General features: G+C 41.0%; 8 non-coding genes across 8 annotated transcripts; 5 read left to right on the top strand and 3 right to left on the bottom strand.

Annotated features, from left to right (window-relative positions):
• Positions 1 to 3,592: 3,592 nt before the first annotated feature.
• TRNAM-CAU (transfer RNA methionine (anticodon CAU)) lies at positions 3,593 to 3,665 on the top strand. The gene has a single exon. It is a non-coding gene; the product is annotated as a tRNA-Met (tRNA).
• A 3,120-nt stretch (positions 3,666 to 6,785) lies between these two features.
• TRNAA-AGC (transfer RNA alanine (anticodon AGC)) lies at positions 6,786 to 6,858 on the top strand. The gene has a single exon. It is a non-coding gene; the product is annotated as a tRNA-Ala (tRNA).
• Positions 6,859 to 8,713: 1,855 nt separating this feature from the next.
• Positions 8,714 to 8,786, top strand: TRNAM-CAU (transfer RNA methionine (anticodon CAU)). The gene has a single exon. It is a non-coding gene; the product is annotated as a tRNA-Met (tRNA).
• Positions 8,787 to 11,060: 2,274 nt separating this feature from the next.
• On the top strand, positions 11,061 to 11,133 carry TRNAV-AAC (transfer RNA valine (anticodon AAC)). Its single transcript has one exon. It is a non-coding gene; the product is annotated as a tRNA-Val (tRNA).
• A 460-nt stretch (positions 11,134 to 11,593) lies between these two features.
• On the top strand, positions 11,594 to 11,666 carry TRNAA-AGC (transfer RNA alanine (anticodon AGC)). Its single transcript has one exon. It is a non-coding gene; the product is annotated as a tRNA-Ala (tRNA).
• A 1,190-nt stretch (positions 11,667 to 12,856) lies between these two features.
• Positions 12,857 to 12,929, bottom strand: TRNAM-CAU (transfer RNA methionine (anticodon CAU)). Its single transcript has one exon. It is a non-coding gene; the product is annotated as a tRNA-Met (tRNA).
• Positions 12,930 to 19,422: 6,493 nt separating this feature from the next.
• TRNAA-AGC (transfer RNA alanine (anticodon AGC)) lies at positions 19,423 to 19,495 on the bottom strand. The gene has a single exon. It is a non-coding gene; the product is annotated as a tRNA-Ala (tRNA).
• Positions 19,496 to 20,057: 562 nt separating this feature from the next.
• Positions 20,058 to 20,130, bottom strand: TRNAA-AGC (transfer RNA alanine (anticodon AGC)). The gene has a single exon. It is a non-coding gene; the product is annotated as a tRNA-Ala (tRNA).

Here is a 20,130-nt window from a genome sequence, read left to right on the forward strand (position 1 = left end):
TGTCGTTTTCATCTCATTTTTAAGAAACAGATAATCATCCTAAGGTAGTCCTGTTGTATTAGCCTGCTGTTCTGGGTGAGTCCTCCCAACTGGGACATTTTCACTTCTATCTCAGAAAGTTTGACACGTGAAATTTGGGGCACCGAATGTTTCCCATGGCTACTCCTCACCCCTTTTCCTTAGAGGAGGAATAGGTACCAATCTCACTGTTGCTTCAGGTCATCTTTGGGAAGACATTTCCTTAGTAGTCCTGGTTTCAAGCGAATAATGGAGATGGTACTCTGAAACACTGGGGGAAAGAGCTCGATAAAGGTGGGGAATTAGCTCAAGTGGAAGAGCGCTTGCTTAGCAGGCGAGAGGTAGTGGGATTGATACCCACATTCTCCAGGTTTTAAGAAGCACTGGCAAAAAAATATACATCCAAATTGCAACTTCAGACCTGAAAAAAGAATGTGTAGATAGGACAATAGTAAACAGTCAATCCAAATGACAAAGAGGTAAGTGTACTTTAAAAAACGGACAGAACCTCAGGGACAAACGGGAAAATAGCAAAGTTCTTACATTCACATCATTGGAGACCCAATAGAGGAAGAAGGGAAACTTTGGTGGGGGGGGACTGGTTACCCAGATTTGGCAAAAGATATAAACCAGAATAAAAACATTCAGCAACCCTAAAGCAGGATAAAATCAAATAAACCCACAGCCAGACAGATGACAATTAAACTGCTTGAAACTAGAAGGGAGGGGATGCTCTAAAGTACCAGAAGAAAATGAAAGGGAAACTGCAATCTGAATGACTGTTAATTTCTCATCAGAAACTGTAAGAACTATAACAAAATAACATGATTTTTATGTTGTTTTGAAAGAAAAGACCTGTCAATCTAATAGCTAAATATAGCAAAAATACCCTTCAGACAGACATAAAGTTTACCTTCTCATTTGAAGGTAAACTGAGTGACTGACTCCATTGCTAATGGAAATTCTAAAAAAGAGTAATGCTGTGAGAGAAGAAAAATGATACTAGAAAGAAATATATAGGATAGTGCAAATGAAGAAAGTTAACCAAAATTTCAGAAACAGAAACTCGTTTGAAATTAAATAGCCCATATTGGAAGTTTACTAGGACTGCAGCCTGGGAAACATAGATTTAAGAAGCACAAGAGTTGTGTTGCATTGGACTACAAAATGAAGGAAGCTTATTAAAGGGAAAAACTGCAAGGCCACGCAGTGACATAAGTTGTTTGTCTAGCATTGTAATTGATGCTAATGAGAAGAAAGACAGCTTATTAAGCAAGAATTGGTTAGGGTCTGCAATGGTTACTTAGTTACAAGGGGGAACCTTGAGACTACAAGTTTGCAGCTGGTGGATGTTGTTCCGACTATGGCTGGTGGTGGCCCTGGGTTTGGTACAGTGATATAGGGACTGATCTAAGGCCAGATCCTCAATGGCTGTCCTCCCCATTTTTGTATGCCTGAACTGTGATTACTCCCTTATGATTTCAATTTGTCATTGGAACCGTAGAAGAGAAGGAAATAACTGGGAAAGCATAATAGATTTTTATGTTCCTCTTTAATTCTTTAAAGTATGTTTGATGCTTGAAAGTGAAAATCATTACATTGTCTGATGGAATATTCATTGTATCTATATGTACTATATGAAGGGGTTGTGGTAAAGGGACTAGATGGTGGTGAGGTTTCTATACACAACTTGAATGGTAATTTATTGATTCTAAGTATACTGTGAAATATTAAGGATGTATATGGTAATCAATACACCACCTACTAACAATGTTTAAATGAGTCAAGTAAGGGTAGGGAGGAAGAGGAGCAGAGAAAAACAAGAAACAAAGGAAACAAGCTATCAATAAATTATTTAGTAAGTCTAAAACCAAACTTATTAGTAATAATATTATTTGAGTTATTATAGTCAGCAATTTATTTTTAATGCATTCTAACAATCCAGATATAGCAAAATCAGTTTGTCACAATATATTAAAAAAATATATACTGATTAGAAGAAATCCACTTCAAATACAGTTAGTTGTGAGATGAAAAGCTGTACTCAAGATTAAAAGTTACATAGGAGATTGAAAGGAAAGAATAGGAAAACAGACCTCATGCAAGCATTAATAGAAAAAAATAAAGTAGATATATTACTATAAGACTAAGTGGATTTCAAAGCAGAGAAAAATTCCAGGTATTAATTTGAGAAGCTATACAATTATAAGATGTCAACTCACTAATAAAATAACTATCCTAAATGTGTATGCCCCTGACCACAGAGCTTCAAAACCCATAAGCAATACCTAATGAAACTGAAAAGAAACATAGAAAAGTCCTCAATTATTGTTGAAGATGTCAACAATCCTCTCTCTTTAATTGGTAGATCTAGTAGATAACAAATTGGCAAATACAGTGTGGAACTAAACACTATCCACCACTGAAACTAAATGACCATATTAAGTAAAATTGCAGTGTCAGTTGAAAGAAGGATCAAAGAGTTGAGAGAAAAGCAAAATTATATCAAAACAAAGAAACCAAAAATTGTCAGTGTGAAGCAGAAAAGTGGTATTTTAGAAAGAGTTATTTAGCTGAATGCCAGGGAGACTGAAAGTGGTGAAACTGGAAGTGGATCATTCCTTGTCCATATTTATCCTTCCTACTCCTGAGGCCTGGAATAATCAGATTCCCTCTCAGTCCCCTGAGCCTGCTACAATGCCTAGCACAGAGCAGCTCCACAACAATAATGCGCTGAATGAATGGAAAGGAAGTGATAGATTCAAAAAAGCTGCACAAGAATAATGTTTAGCATTTGGCAGATCAGTTGATATGGGTTTTGAAGGACTTGGAAATCTAAGCCCAAAAGTCCATCACAGAAGTTGGGAATTAGATAGTGGATGTGAGCTGGAGTAGAGAGAGAACTCACAATTTGGAATCTAATAATTTCTCTCAATTCATATTTTGCTGTTTAACAGAAATATTACTTAACTTCTCTGAGCCTTCATTTTGTCTGGTAAGTACAAAATATGATATATAGGTTTATTACCTAAATTCAAGTGGACTATATGAAATAATCTCCCTAAATCTCTTAGTATGAATTAGTATGTAAGGCTGAAAAAGCAAGGTAGCTTTTTGTCAGTTTGTGGGTTTTGTAGGAAGAATGTCTCCAGCCATGTAGGTACAAATGGAGATGTGGAGCAAGACAGAGAAGTGCAGACTTGTGGACTATTGATTCACTCAGTGAACTAATATTAACTAGGCAACTCCTATGTTTCTTTCAACAAGGAGATCACGGAAAATGTAAGATCAGCTGAGATTTCTGAGGGCAGGAAAAAGCACATTTTTAGAACACAAGACTAAGAAGACAGCACATTAATTGTTCCTAGCCATGCAGCCCAGATGATCTTATTTTTGGGTGAATATTGGAAAGGCATGGACTACATCATTCCTAATGTGGAATCCACTGGGTTTGTCATTGGTTTATTGGAATGATTTTCAAGTATTTATTAAAAACTAGGAACTGATTAAAGTGTGGGTGGTTGGAAAATACTATTTCCTCTCTGCTTTCAATACCTGCTGCTTATACTTGTCTGCCCTCTTAGCGCAGTAGGCAGCGCGTCAGTCTCATAATCTGAAGGTCCTGAGTTCGAGCCTCAGAGAGGGCAGATCATACCTTTTTTGCCCTGGCCAAAGTTATGTCGAAGGAAAAACCCAACAGGAAGTAAAATTAGGTGGGCACCAGCAAAGCTTTTGAAAAATGACCGAATGTTTGCTTAGAAGGTTGAAATTAGATTTCAAGTTTGTCGCAATTCCCAGTAACTTCAGTAAAATCATTGGTGAAGAAGTTTAGATTCACCAGAAAGATCCCAGATCAAAAAGAGGGTTAGAACGTGGGAATTAGGTTCAATGTTACAAAGCCTTCTTTGCACTGAAAGCTAGTGGGAACGATTCTTGTTTCCACCAGTTTTGCTCTATCATTTCTTCTCCACAGGACCTGAGTCCTCAGAGGTTGTTTCCTGAACCCAACTTCTGGAAATACTGGATTTCTTTTTAAAATGACGATTTATGAATTTCTGGTTCTTTTCTTATTTTACCCAGAATAGAGCGCAGACTTGGTCTTTGACCAATACTCTTTGTCGCAAACAGTTGAACTCAACTGAGTGACCGAGCACGCACGCATCCACTCTGTCATTATTGCTACAACAAGGAAAGAAAACGTGGTGTGAAGGGAGTGAGCATGATCTGTACTGGAGTATGCTGGCCTTTCCTTCTTAACATTCATGACTTTTGGCTAGTGGGAGAGTAGACCTCCCATCCTTGTAAACAGAGAGAATCTGGTGAAAAGAAGGCTAGTTTGTAATCGACATTTATGGGACCTATTGACCTGGGGAAAGAGGGAAGTCTTTTGAGGGACATTTAGAGAGACAAGATGGACAACAGAACCTGTGGGTCTGAGGACCGAGTTGCCTGGGTCTGAGAGGGAACCAGAAAGATCCAGATTGTCAAAAACAAATTAAAAAAGAAGATGTGAAATCAGGGGAATTCTTAGAGAAAACTTACAAACAAGAATGGGAGTAGGATCTTTGGGTAGTTCTTCCTTATGGAAGTTTCTTATCCATCTATTCCAACCCAACCATCACAGTACCTGTAGTGACAGTCCAAATTAACACCTTCAGAAATATCTCCAAGAATTAAAACAATCTGGTGATATTTGACTTCCACACATAGAATCCCAAACAGAATTTTTCCTCTTTGCACAGGCAGCTAAAATATTTTAAATGAGGCAGGAGGGATTCCAGCAGGTAATATAGGAAATATATTTAACAGCATTAGTGATCAGATCCTGATGAAGTCCAAAAACAGGAAGGAACGTTAAAGAGGGTCATGATTCTACCATGCAGAACTGTTAACAGCCCTTGCACTTTGCTTTTCACTGAAAGACTTCCCTCTCCTTCAACTTGATCTTAAGCTTCTCCAGACACAAAGAATCCTATGGATGCTGCCCTTGGAGGCTCTGTGAAAGGGTGATCCTTCAGCAAGCCCACCATTTGGTTAGGCCTTTGGCACTACAGTCTTGAAATGAGCTGGAAATTTTCTTACATTTTGACTTTTCTGTGGGTATTTGGTAATGGGGCTCTGTCTGTGTTTCCCAAATGCACACAGAGGACTTTTCTTCACCTCTCAGATCCTGACTAACTTCTCATTTTGAATCAGACTTAGTAATATGCCTACTTCTTGGCACTCAGTCCCTAAGTCAAATGTTACTTTGCTACTGAGGCCCCCTCCCTAGCTAATGCCTCTTATGGTCATTTCAATCTGTCCATCAATTATGCCACCTTCCTCACAAGCACTGTGTTTTAGAAATTGTCTTATGAATTTTCATTTAAACTTCCTGTCTCTCCTCTAGAGTATAAGGATCTTTAGGCTCAAATCATTGTGTCCTCAGTGCCTGGAGTTAAGGCACAATTATGGCTTCTGCCTTGAAACAGAAGTATTAGGTAAGGATAGGGAATAGGTAGATCAAATTAATAAACTATTTTATTAACTTTCAAAATGTTACTCTCTGCTTCCATCAATTTATTTTGCTCTTTCTTTATGCCTTACTCGATGTTTTAAATTTTATTGATGAATGGCAGTTTATATGACTTAAAATTTTCCCAGACAGAATTTTCTGCCTTCTAATTAGTGAACTGAACTGAACCGAATTAGTGAATAACAAAAAAAGATGTAAGGGAACACAGATGTTTAGGACCACTGTTACAAAAACCACAACAGATAGCAGTTTAGTGTTAGTCACTCAGTTGTGTCTGACTCTTTGTGACCCACCAGACTCCTCTGTCCATGGGATTCACCAGGCAGAATACTGGAGTTGGTGGCCATTCCCTTCTCTTGGATAACCGTTTAAAGTTGGGTGAAAACTAGAACAAATTTAAAGCCTATTTCCTTTTGCATGTATTTTCTTTCAACCATTTTTTTCTACATGGGTTTTTAATTTCTGGTTTCTCTTCAGTCAACAGTGAAACCCCAAAATGTTTCTTCTGTCTCTTCTTTCTCCAGTGGTGACTTTCTCCTCCTTTCCTCAGCAGAGGAATAGATAACAATCACACTATTGCCTTAGGCATCTTTGAGAAGATGTGTCCTTAGTCCTTGTGTAATATTAGTCACTTTTCCCTTGCTGCTTTCTTGATTTTCTTTTATCTTTAGCATTCCACACTTGACTATAATGTGTTGCAGCACAGCTCTCCTTGAGTTTATCCTGTGTGAAGTTCTTTGAGGTTCTTGGATGTATAATTTTTTATAAAAGTTGGGGCCATTAATTCTGAACAACTATTTCGGCTGCTTTCTATCTCTTCTTCTGGAACTCCCATTATGCATATGTTAGTACATGAGTGGAGAAGGCAATGGCACCCTACTCCAGTACTCTTGCCTGGAAAATCCCATGGACGGAGGAGCCTGGTAGGCTTCAGTCCATGGGGTCTAGAAGAGTCGGACACGACTGAGCGACTTCACTTTCACTTTTCACTTTCATGTATTGGAGAAGGAAATGGCAACCCACTCCAGTGTTCTTGCCTGGAGAATCCCAGGGACAGAGGAGCCCAGTAGGCTGCCATCTCTGGGGTCGCACAGAGTCGGACACGGCTGAAGTGACTCAGCAGCAGCCCTTAGTCCAGTCCTGGTTTCACTTTGAGGACCTTGATATTTTCTGAAGTCCAGGCTGCTCAGAAGAGTAAATAAAGTGGGGATGGTACTCTGAAAAGCTAGAGGAAAAATATAAACACAGGGGTGGGGAATTAGCTCAAGTGGTAGAGCGCTCGCTTAGCATGTGAGAGGTAGTGGGATCGATGCCCACATTCTCCAGTTTTGGCTCCTTTAACTAAGGAGCTCCAGCTGACAACCACAAATCTTGCAACCTATGCAAAGAAATGAGAAAAGTAGACACACATCGCACTCTCCTCTGGGCAAGGATGAGACTGGCTCTACTGTCCTTTTGATATGTATATCTACTATCAACCTATAATCTGCTTTGTTTGTTCAGAATAGCTTGTCATCTCAAGGAATATGCCCAAATGCTCTTTTTATTCCTGTTTCTTCCTGCAACTTGGCTGCAAGGCTGCCTAATCCTGAGACGCGTAGGGCAGAGCAGGGTCAATACGGGAAAACCGACACCACACAGTATTAATCAAAAAACAGCTGAAGTGGATATATTAACGTCAGACCAAGTGGATTTTGAATTTCCAGTTATTAAATGAGAAGTTACATAATTATAAAGTGTTAGCTTACCAATGAAATAAACTATCCTCTGTGTATATGTCCCTGACCACTGAGCTTCAAAACTCATGAACTGAAACTGATAAACTTGAAAGGAAAAATAGAGAAACCCACAGTTATCATTATAGGTGTCAAAACTTCTCTCTCATTAATGATAGATCTAGTGGTTAACTAAACTACAATGGATCTAATTGACCCGATAGAGCAAAATCACAATATAGAAAGGTGGAAAGAAGAGCCAAAGAGTTGAGAGAAAAGCAAGATCATATTAAAACTAAAAAATCAAGAATGGTCAGAGTGAAGCAGAGGGACATCATGAACACATATTTTTAAAGTTATTATTTAGCTGTAAATGCCAGGAAGACTCAAAGTGGTGAATCTGAAAGAGGATTGTCTCTTATACATGTAGCTCCAGATGGCCGGGTGATCAGATTCCTTCTGAAACACCTGAAGCTACTGCAGTACCAGGCACAGAGCAGCTCCCCAGTGAATATGAGCTAACTGAATGGAAAGGAAGTAATAGATTCAAGAGAGCTTCACAAAATACTGTTCAGATTTGCCAATATTATTCAGTGAAAGTGGATTTTGAAGGAAGAGAATGAGCTAAAGTTTGACTTGGAAGTCTAAGCCCGAAAGGCCAGCAGAGAGGAGATTGGGAATTAGAGTGTGTATGAATGAGCTCTTGTGGAGAAGAATGTACAGTGAGATTATCAGCTGCAGGAGAAAAAAATAACATAATTTGGAATTAGATAATCTGCTTCTCAATTCAGATTTTACAGCTTAGCAGACACATAACTTCTCTGAGTTGCCAACATATGTGGAAAATGCAAATTATGACACCTAGTTGTCAAAATTCAGTTGGAATATATGAATAATCTTCATAAATCTCTTAGTCTAATTAATAGGCTGAAGAAAAACAGAGAGGTTCTTTTGTTAAGTTCTGTCTGTAGTTTTTGGATTTTTTTTTTTCCCAGTCTGTGGTTTTTGAGACAGAACATCTCCTGTTGTGTTCATGCAAGTGGAGATGTAGAGTGAGACAAAGACATATGGAGTGTAGACAAATTTGAGGAGCATTCATTCACTCAGTCAGTGAAGTAATATTAACTGGATATCGCCTAAGTTTCTTTTGAATATAAAGAAAGTGCAAGAGTGAGATCTCTGAGGGAGAGAAGAGGCCAATCATTGGAACATAAGAGAGGAAAAGAGCCGCAGAAGACAGGATTGTTCCTGGTCTTGCTGGCCAGTCTTCAACTGGTGGCTGTATACCGGAAAGGTGTGGACGCCATCATTTCAGAGTGTAGAATCCGCCGGGTGCAGCATTGTCTTATATGGAATGGTTTTCAAGGAACATTGGTTACATTTTTTTAAAAGCTGGAAACTGATAGGTGTGCCTGAAAAATATTATTTCCTATTTTAATTAGAATGTGAAAATCTTCGCTTGTCTGCCCTCTTAGCGCAGTAGGCAGCGCGTCAGTCTCATAATCTGAAGGTCCTGAGTTCGAGCCTCAGAGAGGGCAGCTCGTTTTTTCCTCCCAGTCTAACTAGCCTAATGTTACTCTGTTAAAAAGAAAACGTATACAGGCTGCACCAAAACCAAACCGAAAGGAACAAACAAAAAATCAACATAAAATAACTCTGGGAGTTAGTGAAGGACAGGGAAGCGTGGGTGCTGCAGCCATGGCGTCGCAAAGAGTCAGACACGATTGAGGGACTGAACGACAAAGTAAAATGATCAAATGCTTCCAGATAAGCATTTGATAAAGGAGCCTTTATTTGCTCAGGAGTGTAATACTAGATTTCAAGTCTGTTGCACTTTCCAGTAACTTCAGTAAAATCATAGATGAAGTAATGTAGACCACAGCACAAAAATATCATATTTTTGTATCTTCTCCATCTGATAGAAGACTTCTCTTTCACACTGGTGCTCTAAAGGACGCCCAATGGCAATTAAGGAATGGAAGATGTAAAATCATTTATTCTTTTAATCATGAAACAAGCAATTCTTGTTTACACAATTATTTTGGTTGCAGTGAATCAAGAGTGAATAAAATCTCCAAATTTCCTTCCTTGTGGAGCTACATCCCTCCATCTTTCGCTTCTTTTCGAGTGGCAGGATGCAGGCAGCTTGAAGATTTGCCTAATGAGGCTTGTGAGGGTCCTTACCCTTTACCTCTGACATTCTGTGAGCTTGGAGGCTGGAGGGAGAAAGCGGAGACAGAGGTCACTTCTGGCATGCTGACAGTGTAGACAGTGTAGTAGCCTTTTCAGGATAATCAAATATCTTGAAACCATTTTATTCTTTGGGGACCAGAAACAATATGGTGACATATGTGATTATGGATTGTGGGATTCCAACTTTGCCCAGTTGATTTTCCTTTAAAATGTGAAAGAGAAATGATACTCTGTTTTACTTCTTATACACGTTACCAAAATGATACTCAGAGATGGATTTCTGAAGGTTAGCTTGTCCGGAGCTTCCTTCCTGCAGATTTGACCTTGCTGTTGCTTCCCCTTAAGGGTTCAAGGAAGGGAGGCACCTTCAGGCTGCAGAAAGCACCATGCTAGTCACCTCTATTTGCTGCCTCTCTGACCCTTTGAGAGATGGATGACCACCACTGGGGACTTGGAATACCAAATACAAAAGAATGAAAAGAAATGAAAAAAATCCTTTTTCAGCACTGGGTGCTAAAAATTGTACTACATGTTTATTAACCTTATGCAAGTTGTTTGATTTAGTTTTGCAGTTCATCCAAATATCATTATTCCCAAATATCATGAAGCTTAGAATAATTGAACCATCTTTTTTTTTTCAGTTCGTGTGGCTCTACAGAGCAAAACCAGAAGCGCAAAGCTGATTTTTTTTCTATATTAAAATGTAGCCTTTTCCTTTAACCCTGCACTTAGTCTTTTCCTCCAGACCAATTCATTCATTAATTCACTATTATTATAAATGAGAGGATTTAATCTTCCATGCATCAGATATTGATTCACAATCACTTGTGTTTACCACCAAGATTGAAGTATTCTACATGCCTTTGACTCTTTCTTCTCCTTCAAATCTCTACAACCAGTATCTTGATATGTGCTTAAATACTGTAGACCCTTCCCGCACAGCTCTCCAGAATCTTTCTCTTTCTTCTCATGTACCTATGTCTTTGTACATTCTGTGCTTATGAAGAATGTATTCCGAGCCAGCTAGTGTACTGGGCCACAGGTACAGAAAGACTCATGCTATTATTAATCTCAGAGCTTAAAGAATAAACCTCAACCCTTTAAGATTTTACAATTTCTTTTTCTTTCTCTCTAAATCTATTTTCTCCATTTCCTACCTATTTGGCATTCAAAATTAAAAAAGTTTCATAAAATATTTTGACTTTAAAGCTACGTGCCTGCATGTTTTTCAAGGGTTTTTAAGCCTCCCCAATTTTTTCTGCCATGTATCTTCATGTGTTCAGGCTTTTTCAATCACTGTTTCTCTCCATGTCTATTTTACACACACACACACACACTCGCACACTCCACTCCAACTACACAGGTATCCTTCTGAACACAGGAATTCCTACCATCTTGACTGTTCCTTCCACCCTGTTCTTTATCCTCACACCTCAATGTCCGTATTTTTTTCTCTTTCTCGTTCATAGGATCTCACTTCTTATTTTTGATAGGTCTTATTTGTAATAGGGTTTTTTTGTTTGTTTGTTTTGGTTATTCTTTTGTATGATGTAGATGTGAAACCTTTCATGATCCACTTCAGCAAGAACTGAGTATCTCAAAGGTGGGCTACTGTGCGGGTTTCCGTAGTGTAGTGGTCATCACGCTCGCCTAACACGCGAGAGGTCCTCGGTTCGAAACCGAGCGGAAACAGTGGCTACTTTTTTTACCTTCAGTCATCCGGGGAAAAATCAGCTCACCGCCTCCCCTAAAAGGAACGAGTTATCAACCCACTTCTTTTTGTTGTTTGGGTCCTCTTTTTAAGAAACAGATAATCATCCTGAGATAGTCTCGTCGCATTAGCCGACTGTTCTGGATGACTCCTTCCAACTGGGACGTGTTCTCTTCTGTCCCAGAAAATCTGAATCGGGAATCTTTGGAGTCCCAAACTTTTCCTATGGCTACTTTCTCCTTTCCTGGCAGAGAAATAGGTACCAATTGCACTCTTCCCTCGGGGCATCTCTGAGACGATGTGCCCTTAGCCCAAATTCTGATTCCCATTAGTAGGCTTGACATTTCCTGAAGTTTGGACCACCCAAAAGAAGGAATAATGAGGAGGGTGTGTTGATAAACTGGAGGGTGGGGGGAGAAGAGAAATACAGGGTCGCATAGTGGGGGATTAGCTCAAATGGTAGAGCGCTCGCTTAGCATGCGAGAGGTAGTGGGATCGATGCCCACATTCTCCAGTTTTACTCTGAACTGAGGCGCTCCGATCTTCCAATCTCTAGAAAGAAATGAGACACTTTAGACTCTTCTTAGGGAAAGGACAAGACAGGATAGCCAGGGCTCTACTGGTTCGTGCATCTACTACCAAAGTATGACTTGTGTTCTGCTACAGAATAGCTGGGTCATCTCAAGGGATACGCCCAATTCCTCTCCACCACCCCCCACCCCCGCCCCCGTTTCTTCATGCACTTGGCCGCAAGGTGCCCAATCTTGAGAAGCGCAGGGCAGAGCAGGGTCAATAAAGCCCCAACTTTCTTGTCAGGGGCCGAAACCGAGTGCCCCAAGTAACCAAAAAATATCGGGAAAGACCCCATGGGAAGCAAATACGTGAAGTTATTAGTTAACTTCTGGATGCACCCGCGAGCTGTGAATAAGTGGCTCTGATCCTGAACAACAACCAACATCGAATTGCTAAGATGGAAAATGACCAGCTCAGCCTCTCACAGACTTTCTTCCTCTTTGAGCACCTCGGGCTGCTCGAGACCCCTCATCTCTCGTCCACTGTTTTCCTCCACTGGCTACAAAGTTGGCTTGTCAGTTAAGACATCTCCAGCTCTGACATATGTGAATACAAGGGGGGGGGGGAATCAGAAAGATCCGATTTATTACACGTCCAATATTTCTCTGTCTTCTTCGGGCTCATAAAAAAAAAAAATCAAAGACTCTCCCTGCCCACCCCGCCAAAGTCAATGTTTTCTACATCCGTATTGAGCTGTAGTCAACTGGGAAGTTGCGGTTACCGACCAAGAGCTCAAGGAGATGCGCAGGCAGAGAATGCGGGCATAGACCCTGCCGGCACCAGTCAGTGAAGTTAGTGAAGTACAGTTCGCCGCGACAGTGTATTTTGAGCTTGCGGTTATTTTGGCACTAGAAGTTTTATGCCCTCCTTGGTTTTTCGGGACTAATCTGAAGATTCAAGAGTCACTGCCGTCAAGGCGGAGCATCCTCTAGAACTTCCGGAGGAACAGCCACTGCGGGAGTGTTCGTCTAAATGGGGACCCGGAACGGTTATCGTGAGAAAACTCTGACACAATCTCACGTCTTGATACTTCACAGCAGAGCAAACTGTATCCCAGAGGTAAATAAATGCAAAGACAAACACAAAGAAAATGAACGCGCCTAAGGAAAAGCAAGCAAAAAGAAAAAGGTATGCCCTCTCTGAGGCTCGAACTCAGGACCTTCAGATTATGAGACTGACGCGCTGCCCACTGCGCTAAGAGGGCGTTGAAATTAAGTCGTTGGCTTGGCTATAAAGAAATTATCTAAGCCAGTGCTTGTCCTCTGGCTAGTGCTCTTATTTTCTGTTCATCTGGATCATTGGTCCCCCAGAGTTAACAGTAAAATTTTCACCATCCAGAGTCTTCTCTCTGAAATAATAGACTCTCACCAAATAGTTGGGTGAATCTATAGAAAATTTTCATACCTTGAAACATGTATGTAATTTTTTTTGCCCAATATTTTAGTTCTACCATATTTTCCAAAGTACATCTTGGCATTATTTTTCAAAAAGTTAATGTGTGTTTGGATTTACCTATGTTTTTGTCTATGCATTTTCTCACCATGATTTGTGTTATAGCCACGCGTTCCGGGAAACAAGCTCACTCAGAAGGACGATGCAGATAGTGAAGTGCAGTTTATTACACCGGCGGGCCCAAGGCAGAGTATCCTCTTAGCCAAGGACCCCGACCAGCATTTGTGAAAATTTTTTATACCCCATGTGTACGTTTCTGAACCCACCATCCCAAATTCCTTGAGACTTACATAAACAAAGGAAAGGTAAATACAATCACAATAACCCCATCGTTCATGTGTTATGTGTTCAAACAGTCAATAATCAATAAGCCCAAGGTTACATTCCAAACAGTTAATAACCAATAAACCCGAGGTTACAGAAAAAATTTATGACCTGTTCGGAGGTAGGGGGATCAGTGTATGTTTTCTCTTAGGTGATGAGTAACCTGGATACAATCTTCAAGATTCCCCTGTCCAGAGGGGGTCTTATCCTTCTATTGCCGTTTCCACAGGCACTAAGCATAGAGTTCAGAGTCCATTAGAGAGGTGGCCAAGCATGATCAGCACAAACAGGCCTAAAATGGAGTCCAGGCCTTATGAATTCCTTCTTCATTTGCACTGTAAGTCTAATAGAATTGGAAAAGGAAATGGCAATCCACTCCAGTATTCTTGCCTGGAAAATCCCACGGATGGAGGAGCCTGGTAGGCTACAGTCCATGGGGTCGCAAAGAGTCGGACACGACTGAGCGACTTCACTCACTCGCTCTAATAGAATGCAAATTTTTTGTCCTTTTTGTTTACTAATTTGTCCAAAAAGTCTAGAGCAGTGTGTCTGAAAATATTTACTGAGGGGTATATCTATGAAAATTTCCTTCCTTTTATAGTGTATTCTTGAGATTTCCTTTTTTGAGGGTCTCTGTGGGATAAAGTCTCAATTTTTCTTTTGTCTCATGCTATCTTTATATCACTATCATTCTTCAAAAATAGAGTCGCTAAGTGTAATTGTAGTTGAAGAGTTATTTTATTTCTTCAATTTGGAAATTACCTTGAGCTGTTTTCTAGCTAACAGTGTCACCTTTGCAGGCAATCTCTTTTCTATTTTTTGAGAATTATTGTTAGTCTCTAGTGTCATTTTGGTACTCTTGCCCCCCTTCTTCCTCTCCTTTTTCTCCTCTTCTTCTTTTACAGTTTCACTGTGATGTAACTAGCTATGGGTCTCTTTTTATATTCCCAGCTTTTGGTGAATTGGACTTCCTGAATCTTTTCTATACATCTTGAATTTATAGGTAAAAAATTCTCATGTATTTATGCATTCATTTTTTTTATCATGGGTCCCCTACCCAACCTCCTCTCCTGTAGACAGAAATTATCACAATTGTCACTGAACAAGCCAGTGTTCAGTCAGATGACCATCCCTGATAATCAGTAGAAAGAAATTGATGGAGGCATAGCCAAGTGTTGGAAATGTTTGAATATTAAATAGAGCATTAACTTATTGCTTAAAATTAAATCTATATAGAAGATAGTAACAAAACCTCGCTATATTTTATTACCATCAGAGGCAGCCTGCTAAAACGAATAAGTATAAATTCTAGAGCTTTAAATTATACTGCTGAGAAGGGATGACCATCAGCAAGATGGCAAAATAGAAAGCCACAGACTTTGTTCCCTGACAGAGACACCAATTTAACATCAGTATATGGTCCAAATAGCTTTTATGAGCTCTCCAGAAACCAGTTAAGAAGTAGCAGTAGCCCCAAGTAGCGCAGAGCCAGGAACAGCTGCATTGAAATGGATAAATAAAACTATGGTGTTCCACCCACTACAGATTTTCCTCCAAGTTGAAAAAACTCAGCGAGATCAGGAGAAAATGACCAAATGATTGCTTCTCTCTTGGGATGGAAAGGGAAAAATGGAACATATGCCAAACATTCTGGGTTTTCAGGGGTTGGGGGGAGTCTGCCCAAGGGTCCCTTGGTTTCTTTCTCACTTGACTAGAAGTGCTCATACCAAACTCGAATACTTTGGATGCCTGGGGGCCCCTGAGAACAAAGGAGAGTTTGACAGCTTGAGGCCACACCACAGAACCTGCAATACCATCGATAAACACAAGAGAGAGTGAGAGGCTATCCGCTCCGGGAAAAGAACCCGCTGTGGAAGCCTCTAGCGTGTTTTTCACTTCAAATTTGTTTTCTTCAGCTCTGTGACTTCTGTTTGATACTTTCTTATGTTTCCTATCTCTTTGTTGAGGTTTTCATTGTGCTTATCCATTCTCCCAAGTTTGGTGACCATCTTTACTACCCACTGCTTTAAACTCTTTATCGAGTAAATTACTTATCTCCATTTTACTATTACAACCCTCCACCCCCAGAGGTTTTATCTTGTTTTCTCCTTTAGAACATATTCCCTGTTTCCTCATTTTATTCCTCTGTGTTTTTTCTATGTACTAGATAAAACAGAGCTTTCTCAATCTTGAAGGAGTGGTCTCACATAGGAAATGAACCTTATCTTCAACCTTGCCCTAGCTCTTTTTTCCCCACATATAGACATTTATTTCATGGAATATTCTTATGGTTGTGTGAAGTGGCAGGTTCGAATTCTGTATGGTTTAGTTTTGCTGTTTTGGCTTGAGCTTTAGATGTCATACTTAAAGGCCATGTCATTCTTTGGCCTCTTCAGCTGCCTCAGCCCTGGTAGTTGGGGTTCATAGCTGAGGAACAGGCTCCAGGGAGGACCGGCCATAATCCTGGGTCTATTTCTCTTGGTGATCCTGGTAATGTGCTCTCTCAAAACGACAGAAAGTCTCTGCCAGTGAACTGCCAGATAGTTCAGGGAATCCACTGGACCCAACTTATGAGGTAGACTACCTTCCAAACTTGAGGTAGACTAGGTTCCTACCTGGATTCCCTAGTGGCTTAGGCAAAGAACCTACCTACCAATCCAGGAGATGCAGATTCAATCTCTGGGTCGAGAAGATCTTTTGTATAAGGGAATGACTACTCGCTGCAGTAGTTTTGCCTGGGAAATCCCATGGACATAGGAGCCTGGTGGGCTGTAGTCCATGGGGTCACAAAGGAGCTGGACAACACTTCGTGTCTAAACAACAACAACAAAGGTCCTACCAGATTGGACACGCTTTATCTATCGTTTCAGTAGAATGGGGGTGGGTGGGTGATGAGAAAGGCAGTCTCCTGTGCACAGTCTTTTAGCCCCTACTTGGCATATAAGAATGGGCCTTCTGCCTGAAACACATCCTGACCAAGAGATAAAGAGCCCACATAGCCTATGTCGGGCTTATAGCCCTATGTGGCAATCTATTTCCCTGTTTCATAGTTAATGTGTATTCTTTTGTTAAGCTTACGTTTTCATCAGTGACCCTCAGGCCTGCTCACAGCTTCCACCACTTCAGACTCCACAGGGAAGGGGTTGTGGTCCTACTGTGGCATGAGAGGGGTGTGTATGGCTGCTGTGGGGACCTGCTAGACATGGGGAGCTGACAGACATCATTAAAGCTGACCTTGCTCTGTCTCTTCCCTACGGAAGTAAGGTATTGTTCTATCCTGTGCTTGATTGTGTTGCTGTGTTTTCCTTGGTGACCCTGATACCAAGGTGCAGTGAGCAGACTGGACTTCTATTTCTGATGATTGGCAATAATGACGATCTCTGTTTCCCTCCAAGCAGTCAGAGTCCTCCCCTGACATCAGTTATCAGTACAGGGAGAACCTGTGAACTTATTACCTTGATGGCAAAAAGGACTTTGTGGATGTGATCAAGGTTACAATCTTGAGATGAGGAAATACACTGGTGAGCCCAATATAATCCCTTGAGTCCTTAAGAATAGAGAAAGTTTCCAGCTATAGTCTTAGTTATGCAATGACATAAGGCTTGGAGAGATGTGGCATGAGAAGAAAATGGTCCTTCATTGCAGGCTTTGGAGATGGAGGACGAAGTCTATGAGCCAAAAGCTGCAGGAAGCCTAGAAGCTGGAAAGAGTGAGGAAGCAAAGTCTTCAGAAAGGAACATAGCAGTGCCAATGCCTTAATTTTAACCCAGTGTGCCCTGAACTAGACTTCTGAACTACAGAACTGAAAAACAATAAATTTTTATTGTTTAACCCACTAGTTCAGTTCAGTTCAGTTCCATTCAGCTGCTCAGTTGTGTCTAACTTTTTGTGACCCCATGGATTGCAGCATGCCAGGCTCCCCCATCCATCACCAACTCCCCGAGCTTACTCAAACTCATGTCCATTGAGTCAGTGATGCCATCCAACCATCTCATCCTCTGCCATCCCCTTCTCCTCCCACCTTCAATCTTTCCCAGCATCAGAGTCTCTTCCAATGAGTCAGTTCCTCACATTAGGTGGCCAAAGTATTGGAGTTTCAGCTTCAGCATCAGTCCTTCCAATGAATATTCAGGACTGATTTTCTTTAGGATTGACTGGTTGGATCCCCTTTCAATCCAAGGGACTCTCAAGAGTCTTCTCCAACACCACAGTTCAAAAGCTTCAATTCTTCGGCCCTCAGCTTTCTTTATAGTCCAACTCTCACATCCATACATGACTACTGGAAAAACCATAGCTTTGACTAGATGGACCTTTGTTGGCAAAGTATGTGGTAATTTGTTTATTGCTGTCATTTAGTCACTAAGTCATTTCCAGTTCTTTTGCGACCCCATGGACTGAGGCCCACTAGGCTCCTCTGTCTATGAGATTTTCCAGGCAAAAATACTGGAGTGGGTTGCCATTTCCTTCTCCAGGGGATCTTCCACACCCAGGGATCAAACTCCTGTCTCCTGCATTGGCAGGTGAATTCTTCACCGCTGAGCCACCAGAGAAGCCCAGTGGCTTTGTTACAGGGACCATAAAGAACTGATTCACACCTCTAGGGAATACAAAGGAGTCTACAGTCATACCTGTCTTGAGCGCTGCCATTTCTTTCATTCAAAGCAACTTCAGGGTATGATGTCCCTCAGCCTCTCAGTTAGTGTCTGATATATATTAACTGAGGAGTTTCCCGGGTGGCTCCATGGTAAATAATCCACCTACCAATGCAGGAGACATGGGTTTGATCCCTGGGTGTGGAAGATCCCCTGGAGAAGGGAATGATTACCCACTCCAGTATTCTCCCTGGAGAATCCCATGGAGAGAGGAGCCTGGCAGGACACAGTCCCTAGCGTTGCAAAGAGTCAAACATGATTGAAGTGACTTAGCCCACATGTACACTCACACTTATAACTAACTGAATGAGTAAATTGAAACTGTATCTCATTTGTGTATGTAGATTATTGAGTAGGCTAATGTTGAGCTAATATGTAATTGTCCTCCAAAAGAAGAGCCATGTATTAATTTACAAAACAATCTATTGAGCCACAAGTTATTAATACTTCTCTATTATGTTTTACTTGATTTTTCTTTTTTTTCTCTTACCCCCACTTCCAAAGTTTCTTCTATATTTATTTTGAAGGCTTCTCTTTTCTTAAACACATCAACAAACATCAACAAGAGCACAAAAGCTTTTTATTAACTTAAAGATATTATTCCTCAGCCTGCAGAAGGAATAGTGGACAGTGAACTGGAAGAAACTTGGTTTCCTGAATATTTTGTGGAACAAAGTGATCCTAACAGCCAGAGACTGCTATCTCTTTTTGTCAAATCTCTTCTGATCCCTTTAGACGGAATAACCAACTTCCTTCAACATTCTTATGGAATTTTGTACAGATATTTTTTTCTAGTTCATATCCTATTGAGTTAAATTTGTCATCAATCCTAAAGGAAATCAGTCCTGAATATTCATTGGAAGGACTGATACTGAAGCTGAAGCTCCAATACTTTGGCCATCTGAGGCGAAGAGCTGATGCATTAGAAAAGACCCTGATGCTGGGCAAGATTGAAGGCAAGAGGAGAAGTGGATAACAGAGGATGAGTCGGTTGGACAGCATCACCAACTCAATGGACATGAGTTTGAGTAAGCTCCGGGAGTTGGTGATGGACAGGGAAGCCTGGCGTGCTGCAGTCCATGGGGTCACAAAGAGTCGGAGACAACTGAGCGACTGAACTGAGTAGATACACATACCAAAAGGGCAGTTGAACCAGTCTTATCCTTGCCCTGAGGAGAGTGTAATGCGTGTCTACTTTTCTCATTTCTTTGCATAGGTTGCAAGATTTGTGGTTGTCAGCTGGAGCTCCTTAGTTGAAGGAGCCAAAACTGGAGAATGTGGGCATCGATCCCACTACCTCTCACATGCTAAGCGAGCGCTCTACCACTTGAGCTAATTCCCCACCTTCATGCTTGTGTTTTTTCTTCTAGCTTTTCAGAGTACCATCCCCACTTTATTTACTCTTCTGAACAGCCTGAACTTCAAAAAATTTCAAGGTCCTTAAGGAGATCAAACCAGTCAGTCTTGAAGGAAATCAGTCCTGAATATTCATTGGAAGGACTGATGCTGAAGCGGAAGCTCCAATACTTTGGCCACCTGATGTGAAGAACTGACTCCTTGGAAAAGTCACTGATGCTGGGAAAGATTGAAGGCGGAAGGAGAAGGGGATGACAGACGATGAGATGGTTGGATGGCATCACTGACTCGATGGACATGAGTTTGAGCAAGCTCCAGGAGTTGGTGATGGACAGGGAAGCCTGGCGTGCTGCAGTCTATGGGGTCACAAAGAGTTGGACACAACTGGATGACTGAACTGAGTAGATACACATACCAAAAAGGCAGTTGAACCAGTCTTATCCTTGCCCTGAGGAGAGTGTAATGTCTGTCTACTTTTCTCACTTCTTTGCATAGGTTGCAAGATTTGTGGTTGTCAGCTGGAGCTCCTTAGTTGAAGGAGCCAAAACTGGAGAATGTGGGCATCGATCCCACTACCTCTCACATGCTAAGCGAGCGCTCTACCACTTGAGCTAATTCCCC

The sequence above is a fragment of the Giraffa tippelskirchi genome, chromosome 8, assembly GCF_054371585.1.
Source record: "Giraffa tippelskirchi isolate mGirTip1 chromosome 8, T2T-mGirTip1v1.2.pri, whole genome shotgun sequence".
Classification (NCBI taxonomy): Eukaryota; Metazoa; Chordata; class Mammalia; order Artiodactyla; family Giraffidae; genus Giraffa; species Giraffa tippelskirchi.